The sequence below is a fragment of the Lutra lutra genome, chromosome 15 (assembly GCF_902655055.1).
Source record: "Lutra lutra chromosome 15, mLutLut1.2, whole genome shotgun sequence".
In the NCBI taxonomy this organism is placed as follows: Eukaryota; Metazoa; Chordata; class Mammalia; order Carnivora; family Mustelidae; genus Lutra; species Lutra lutra.
In genome coordinates this window covers 9,254,532-9,262,952 of record NC_062292.1, presented here as the reverse complement: position 1 = coordinate 9,262,952, position 8,421 = coordinate 9,254,532, and positions in this window count along the sequence as shown.

Sequence of the window (8,421 nt, the reverse complement as noted above, 5' to 3'; positions counted from 1 at the left end):
CTAAAAAAAAATAAATAAATAAATAAAAGTATTCACTTGCATGTGGCTTGATTTTAATCAGCAGGAAAAATATCTTGAAGTGAACCTGAAAAGTATCATGGAATTTTTAGACATGTATTGGCACTAGATATATTATTTTCCTAAAATATCTAAGTATTTTTTAAAAAAGCAAATCTGTTGCTTAAGAAGTTAGAGTATCTTTACCTTTTACATAGAAGTTGAATTTTAGAAACTAGGGTGAAGCAATTAGCCTCCTCCCATCTCTACTCCCAAATTTCTATTGGTGATATATTTTTATTTTATCGAGTTTTGTGATATTTGCACTCTTTTCAGTAACCAGCTGTTTGAGCAAGCATCCCTTGCCTTTTCCCTTCAGGCCTTCTTGAAGTCAAGTGTTCAAAGGCAATGCCTCCCACCCAGACTTCATACCTTCTTCCCAGGCTCTCCAGTTGCGTAAATGGCAGACTCACTTGTGTCCCGCCCCAACCATCATTCCTCGCTCTACACTTTTTTATACCATTCCCTTCTGTCCCACTGACTGAGTCCCGTGCACTTTATTATTCAATTCTTCTACTGCTTATTCCCTACATCCACATCACTTTTTCAGGTAAGTTAGTAAGATCCTTGCTGGCAGGAAGCTAGTCTAATTCTGCATTCTCTTGTGGCCTAACAAAGCACGGGAGCACTTAATACATGCTCAACAGACAACTGCTCAGTCGGAATAGCCACGTGCAGAATAAAGCAAAAGCAGCAGACTCTGGCATAAAAGATGGAAAAAGCACAGATATATCCCTGCTTGCTCATCGCACATAGCAAAAGGCCACTACGTTTCCCGGACACCCTTCCCAGACAAAAGCATGTCTCCTGGCTTCCTGAAAGGAGATGATCCACCACAGGAAACCACAGGATGACTGGATCACTGCCTGTATCACTCACATGGAAAAAAAATCTAGAAATTTTAAGGCTGAAAGTTATTGGTCAATGAAAAGATGGTATTTTTAATTTATGAAAATTCAGGACGCCTGGATGGTGTAGTTGGTTGGGTGTCGGACTCTTGGTTTCGGCTTGAGTTGTGATCTCATGGGTCTTGAGATCAAGTCCCTGGTCAGTCTCCACCCTTAGTTCAGAGTCTGCTTGAGATTCTCTCCCTCTGCCCCTCCCCCCCTTCAGTGGCACACTCCCTCTCTCTCTCTCAAAAAATAAAATTAAATTTAAAAAAATAAGATAAGGGGCACCTGGGTGGCTCAGTGGGTTAAAGCCTCTGCCTTCTGCTCAGGTCATGATCCCAGGGTCCTGGGATTGAGCCCCGCATTGGGCTCTCTGTTCAGAAGGGGCCTGCTTCCTCCTCTCTCTCTGTCTGCTTCTCTGCCTACTTGTGATCTCTGTCTGTCAAATAATAATAAAATCTTAAAAAAAAAAAAAGATAAAACAAAACAATAAAATAAAATAGAAAGGGCTAGTTGCTCACAATTCAGCCCTGTAAAATAACTTCTCCCCACAAGCATCTTGAAGGCTTTTCCTGTCACTGACGATTATATGGAAAGCCTTCATGGTTACATGTATTCATAATGTATCTACAAAATAAAGACCCTTACTTATAAAATAAACATTCATGTGTTAGTCTAGTTTTTTTTAAGATTGATTTATTTATTTGAGAGAGAGAGAACAGAAGCAGAGAGAAGGGGCAGAGGGAAAGGGAGAAGCAGACTCCCCACTGAACAGAGACCCCCTATGCAATGTGAGGCTCCCCCCCCAGGACCCTGGGATCATGACCTGAGCCGAAGGCAGAGCCCAACTGACTGAGCCACCCAGGTGTCCCAGTCTAGTTTCTTTTGTTTGTTTGTTTGTTTTTAAGGATTTTGTTTATTTATTTGACAGACAGAGATCACAAGTAGGCAGAGAGGCAGGCAGAGAGAGAAGGGGGAAGCAGGCTCCTCGCCGAGCAGAAAGCCTGATGTGGGGCTTAATCCCAGGACCCTGGGATCATGACCCGAGCCAAAGGCAGAGAGGCTTTAACCCACTGAGCCACCCAGGAGACCCTAGTTTTGTTTTGTTTTGTTTTGTTTTGTTTTGTTTTGTTTTGTTTTTGTAAGAATTTACTTTTTACCTAAGACTTGCCCTCAGATAGTTCTCAATTTCCAGAAAAATAAGTCTCTCTCATTAAAATAACTAGATGCATTCCAGCAGTGAGTGTGTGTATATGTGTATGTGTGTGTGTTGCTGGAGAGAGAGGAGCCCTAAATCAAGTCCTACATAATGTGTTTCCCCCCACTGATTTCTACTAGTGTAATGAAAATGTCAAGGTAAAGGAACAAATAAATTCTAGAGGTAATGTGTTCCTACATAGTTGTTGTACAAAAACCAACTATGTGCTTTTGGAACAAATGGGGTAGCTACTCACCATCCACCACATCCCAGGTCTTTGTCACCTCTGCTCCATTAGCCCCAATCAGTGTCCCTCCACCCCACTGTCCCTCTGTTTTCAATGGGACCAAGGGGTCAGCTGCTCGCCACAGGTCAGCTCATCTGTCTGTTGAATTCAGGGTCCCTGCCCCACCCCATTAATCCCAACTCAGGAGCTGGGAGACAAAGCAGGGGAATATGACTTTCGGTCACCTCCCTAAGTTATTCCAAAGAATGGCCAAGTTGGGGAAGCACAGCTAACACCCTCCTCAAGCACCTCTTTCTCTTGGATGCCTTGCTAATCCTCCCAATTCTCCACTCTTCTCCCAAGGAATTATACATAGAAATATATCCTATTTTTACATAATGTTATATTATAAATAGAGGAGGATCTCCACATATTACTCTTCCTAGTCTTAGCCCAAGTCTTGGAATATTGTAATTCCTGTACCTCTTTGTGGAATGAATCAATAAAAGGAGGAATCAGGAAAAATGGCTCACTATCTTTGAAGATGGAAAGGTTAAGATGGGGTCTGGTCCTTAAGCACTAGACACTCTGTGTTCCCCCTTTCGGGTGGGCTTTCCGCTTCCACAGCAGCAGATCCCCTCTTCTGGAAGCCCTGACTTCAGGCTCCATTACCAAGTCACCTCCTGACCAAGAGTGGGGTGGCAAGACTTAAACTTTAGGAAACACGGATTCCTAATTGCCGGAAACTGCAGGCTTGGGGTTCCAGGTACTGACAGACCACATCTGGATAAAAGAAAAACACGTGTCATTTGGGGGAGAGCTGTGAGTCACTTGTAGAGCGTCCTACCCTTAAGAATTATCTCCTGGCTTGCACAAATCGTCACACACAGTTGTCATTTTCTGAGAATCAGCAGTTAAATGAGATGCGTTTGGGCAGTTATCTACTACCATCTTCTGAAAGCCTCACAGTGATGGGAAGGCAGAGTGGTGGCACGAAGAAAAGAAATAAAACAGAAATAAATGTGTAAACAAGAGCATTAAACTACCCAAGAGCTAAATCGAGCTGGTCGCGCCTCAGCCGCGCTGCTGTCTGTGACCGGACTGAGTAAACGGAGGGAACAACGGTGCCCCTTCCAACAGCACGCAGAAATCAGCCTGAGGACCTAGCTGTTCAGGAATGCCTGCATCGCGGCTCTTATTTACCGTCGCGGGGTTTAAGCCTCGCTGCATACGCGTTCACAATATAAACAGGAAGGATTAAAGTGACCCCATGTCCCGAAAGACTGAAGCAGTCCGGGAAAAGCTCCGGTTACCTTGCATCCCGAGCAGCCTGCCCCTTGATGACAAATGTCCCAGATTCGGGCGTTCTTTTGTAGTTCATGGGAAAGCACGACTAATCCGTGCAAGCCCGCGCGCACACAGACCAGCTCCATTCAGCAGCGTCGCACAAAGCGCTGGCTGGCTCCCCGCGTGGGGCCCGGCCCCCGGCCCCCGGCCCCTCGGCCCTGGCTCCTCTCCGCTCCCCGCCCGGCCCCAGGCCCCCTGCCCCCCCCCCCGCCCCTCACCCCGACCCCGCTCCCCGCTCAGGGCCCCGCCCTCGTCCCCAGCCCCAGCCCCGCTCACCCCCGCCACCCCGGGGCCCTTACCCCAGCCCCCAACTCCTGGTCCCGACCCCGGCCCCCCTCCCAGCCCAGGCCCCGGTCCCCAGTCCCCAACCCCCGGCCCCACTCCCCGCCCCGGGCCCCAGCCCCCGGACCGCAGACCGTCTACCCAGCCCGGCCACGCTCAGCTGTGCTCACACGTGCGGGCGCCGCCCTGCTGCGGGGACACCAGACTGGCGGCGACTCGGGTCTCCCAGCGCCCAGGCTTCGAGGAAGGGGAAAAAGCAAGAGCCGCAGGCCGGCCTTCTGCCTCTAAACAGCTCTTCTGCCCTACCTGGGGTTCACCCAGCTTTTTAAACCCTCCGCCCTCTGTTCCCCCTCCCCTTTTCCATTCTCCTGGTTCAGGTGGCACTGCGAACGCTCCAGGCTCTGTTCTGAGAGCCTCCGGGCAGGGAGGGACCTCAAGGGCATCACAACCCTGTGAGGTAGGTGCATTTTATAGGGGAGGAAACCGAGGCACGAATGGGCCCTGGGGCAGCGAGCGTGGAACCAGGCTTCCAGAATGCGTCTTCTTCACCACTAAGCTGCCCCTTGTCGCTGACGCAGAGCTTTGCCATAACCCTCGCTGGGAGTCGCCCATCTACGTTTCCATCTCAACTGACACTTTGGAGGTGTCAGGCAAATGGAGAAGACCCAGGGAAGAGGCGGGCCGTGGTTCAGTCTGTCAGCTGCAAAGCCTGGCCTCCAGAAAGTTCCCTTGCTTCTTCTGGAAGGGCTTGGGTTCAATGAACAGCCACCCTCCACCAGCTCATTTCCCCATTACAGGGGTTAAAGCTGAGTTTCTGCCTCGGAGAAGGGGGTTAAAAACCGAGCTGTAAACATGAACCGTGTGCCTTAGACATTTCCAGTAAGACGGCTGAAAGGAGGGTGGTCTGCAGGGGTTTCCTAACTCCTGACAAGTGATCTCCTTGGTATTCTGGAAAATGCTCAAAATCCTATGCTATGTACCTGGGAATATGTTGATAATTCAGAAAACGACAAGGTGGTGAACAAAAGTTCAGGCAGATTTATTGAGGTTTGGAACATATGAATCAGAAAAGGGCTGAATTTGGGCAGGGAGAAGGGAGTGGGGAGTTTGGGAACAGAGAGAGTTTCACCTTCATTAGCGATTAAAGCAATGAAAGAAAACAGCAAAGAGATACCAAATTTTCCTTTGGCCAAACAATAAAAACAAAATGGAACGAGGTAGACTTTGCCATCTCATATACTGCTGGTGAGAGTGCCAAGTGGAGCAAACCTTTAAGAGATGATTGGGAAACACTTATCCAAAGCCTTCAAATGTGTACATTTTTGGCCCAGCAGTCTTTCAAGGAAAAAATAAATTTGTTTCTCCCCAAAACAGTACCACAAGAGCAGCTTCCGAGTCAAAGCTGGGACAGCCCTCCACCTGGGCAAGAACCCCTAATGTGATCTTGTCACATCAGTGTCTGGTTTCCGAGCACAATAAAGTCCTTCAATCAGCAACACAGAGGACAGGCACAGGTCTTAGGCTCCCTGCAGGGAATTTAACTGGAGAGTGTTACTGTCCGAAGCTTGGCAAAGAAATTTATCACAGATTTAAGTAGCTATTTCTAAACACGTGACCTTACAATCAGGTGGGGGGGGCGGTTCCTACCAAGAGATATGAGCAAATTTTTAAAATTGAGATATATTTGACATACAGCATTACGTATGCTGGTTTAAGGTGTACAACATATTGATCTGATACACTGATATTGCAATGTGGTTGCCACTGTAGTGTTGGCTAATACCTCTACTGTGTCACATAACTATCATTTTTTTCCAGTTTGGGGAACAATTAAGGTCTAGTCACTTAGCAAGCGTAATGTTTATAATACAGTTTTATTGTCTATAATCACTGTAGTATGTGTTAGGTCTCCAGGACTTACTACATAAGATCATTTTCTAAAAAGCACTAATGTAAGTCATTACATAGTGAAGATCGCAAATATATGCTGTATTTGTTTGCTGGGACTGTTCTAACAGTGTATGAGTAACTGAGTAGCTTAAAGCAACAGAAATTTCTTGTCTCACAATTCTGGAAGCTGGAATTCTAAAATTAAGGTGTTGGCAAGGCACAGTCTCCTCCTGAAACCTGTAGGGGAAAATCCTTCCTTGTCTCTTCCAGTGCCTGGTGTTTGTTGGCAATCCTTGGCCTTCCTTGGCTCGTGGGGGCCTCTTTCTGATCTCTGCCTGAGTCATCACATGTCCATCTTTCCCTGTGTGTCTCTCTGATCTACTTGCTGGATATCAGATTAGAGGCTCTTCCTCTTCCGTTTTGACCTCACCCTAACTAAATACCTCTACCTATGAGGACCCTATTTTCAAATAAGGTCACATTCTGAGACCCCAGCAGTTAGGACCTCAACATGTCTTCTTGGAGGACACAATTCAACCCATTACATACATCTACAGAAGAAAAGCTTTTGAACCAGCTCTCTAGTCTTGTGTAAATGATATTTGTGTCCTGAGATAAAATTCAATGACTACATCATACATGGGTTCAAAAATGCTGTCTCCCAAATAAATTACAGGAAAAGATAATATTCTCCCCCCAAAAATGTTGTCAATGACTCCTAAGGCAGCTCTTTTTAATGATGACACTGTGTGAGAGTTAATTTTGTCGGTCAACTTGAGTGGCCTGGGGATACCCAGATTAAACATGAATTCTGGGTGTGTCTGTGGGAGCATTTCTGGGTGAGATTAGCATTTGAATCCGTAGACTAATAAAGTAGGTTGCCCCCCAAGGCCTCTGAAGGCCTAAGGAGAATAAGAGGCATAGGAAGTGGAATTTGCCCCATTTTTCTGCATCCTTGCTTGAGCCCAGACATCTCATCTTCTCCTACCCTCAGATGGGGATTTACACCATTGGAACCCCAGTTTACAAGACTTCAGACACAGACTGGATTTTACCACTGGCTTTCCCAGGTCCCCAGCCTGCACACAGCAGATGGTGGGACTTCTCAGCCCCCCATAATCGTGAGCCAATTCCTCATAGTAAATCTCCTTATATACAAATATAAACATATATATAATATAAATCTATACATTATATAAATATCTATAAATATCTTCTTGGTTCTGTTCTCTGGAGCCCTGACTAGTTAATGTTAAAAATTCATTTAAAAAGTTTGAATAGGGATGCCTGGGTGGCTCAGTTGATTAAGCCGATGCCTTCGGCTCAGGTCATGATCCCAGGATCCTGGGATCGAGTCCCACATCAGGCTCCTTGCTCCTTGCTCGACAGGGAGCCTACTTCTCTCTCTGCCTCTGCCTGCCACTGTGCCTGCTTGTGCGCTCTCTCACGCACTCTCTCTCTCTCTCTCTCTGACAAATAAATAAATAAACCCTTAAAAAAAAGTTTGAATAAAATTACTTCTTAATATTTGAGAGTTGAAAAACACATGTTCTAAATTAATATTCTGTTTTTCATAGTTAAGATCCCTTAATACATAAAATTGAGTTGCCAGGTGGTATTATACTTTAAAAAGGATGCCAATTTTTTTCTTTAAGTGTAAGAATAATCCTGGACTCTTGCCTTAGAATCTTAGTATATAGTTTCTTCCCATTCTACCTGATTTTTACTTCTTAATCTTTTTTTTTTTGGAACCCTATTTATGGATGCCTATTATATATACAAAAGTACTTGCTAGACATAGGGAAAAGAGCAGTGAATTAAACAGACATGCTTTTTGCTCCTATATAGTCTCCGTTATTTACACGGAGAACTGTCTTTAATTATCTTTAGAAGTAGATACATTAACACATAAGGGGACGATAAGAGAGAAGCATAAGGGCCTATGAACAGAAGGGACAATTCAATGAGGGATCGGTGGTGAACAACACTTGGCATCGTAGAACTGTTTGTCTTTAGAAATCAGTGGCCAGCTTCTCATATCTAAGGCGGACAAAGATGGGCTAGAAATAGAAACGACAAAAAGAGTATGCTTCCAACCCATCTATTAAAACCAACATCCAAGCCATGACTATGAACATAGGGGTCGAGTAATCCCCAGGATTGATATCTGGGTCCAGAGTCCACAGTTTGTCATAGGACCACTCACTAGGCAAAGTGATTTTTTTTTCTTCTTCTTCCCCATCCTTTACCACAGACCTGTGTTTCCACTCTTCTCCGTGACAGAAAATGGCACTGCCGTGTACCAGGTTCCCCAAACACACAAATCAGTCTTGACTCCTCTCTCTCTCCATCACTCCTGTCAGATTAATCTCCAAGATTTGGCAATTCTACCTTGCAAGTAAGTATCTTCTGAATCCATGCATTCGTTTCCATAACCGCAGCTATAACCCAGTCTTAAAAATAAGATTAGCATTTATTGAGCTCCTAATGGATCTCAGGTATAATTTAACCTCTTTATTTGTATTGGCTGT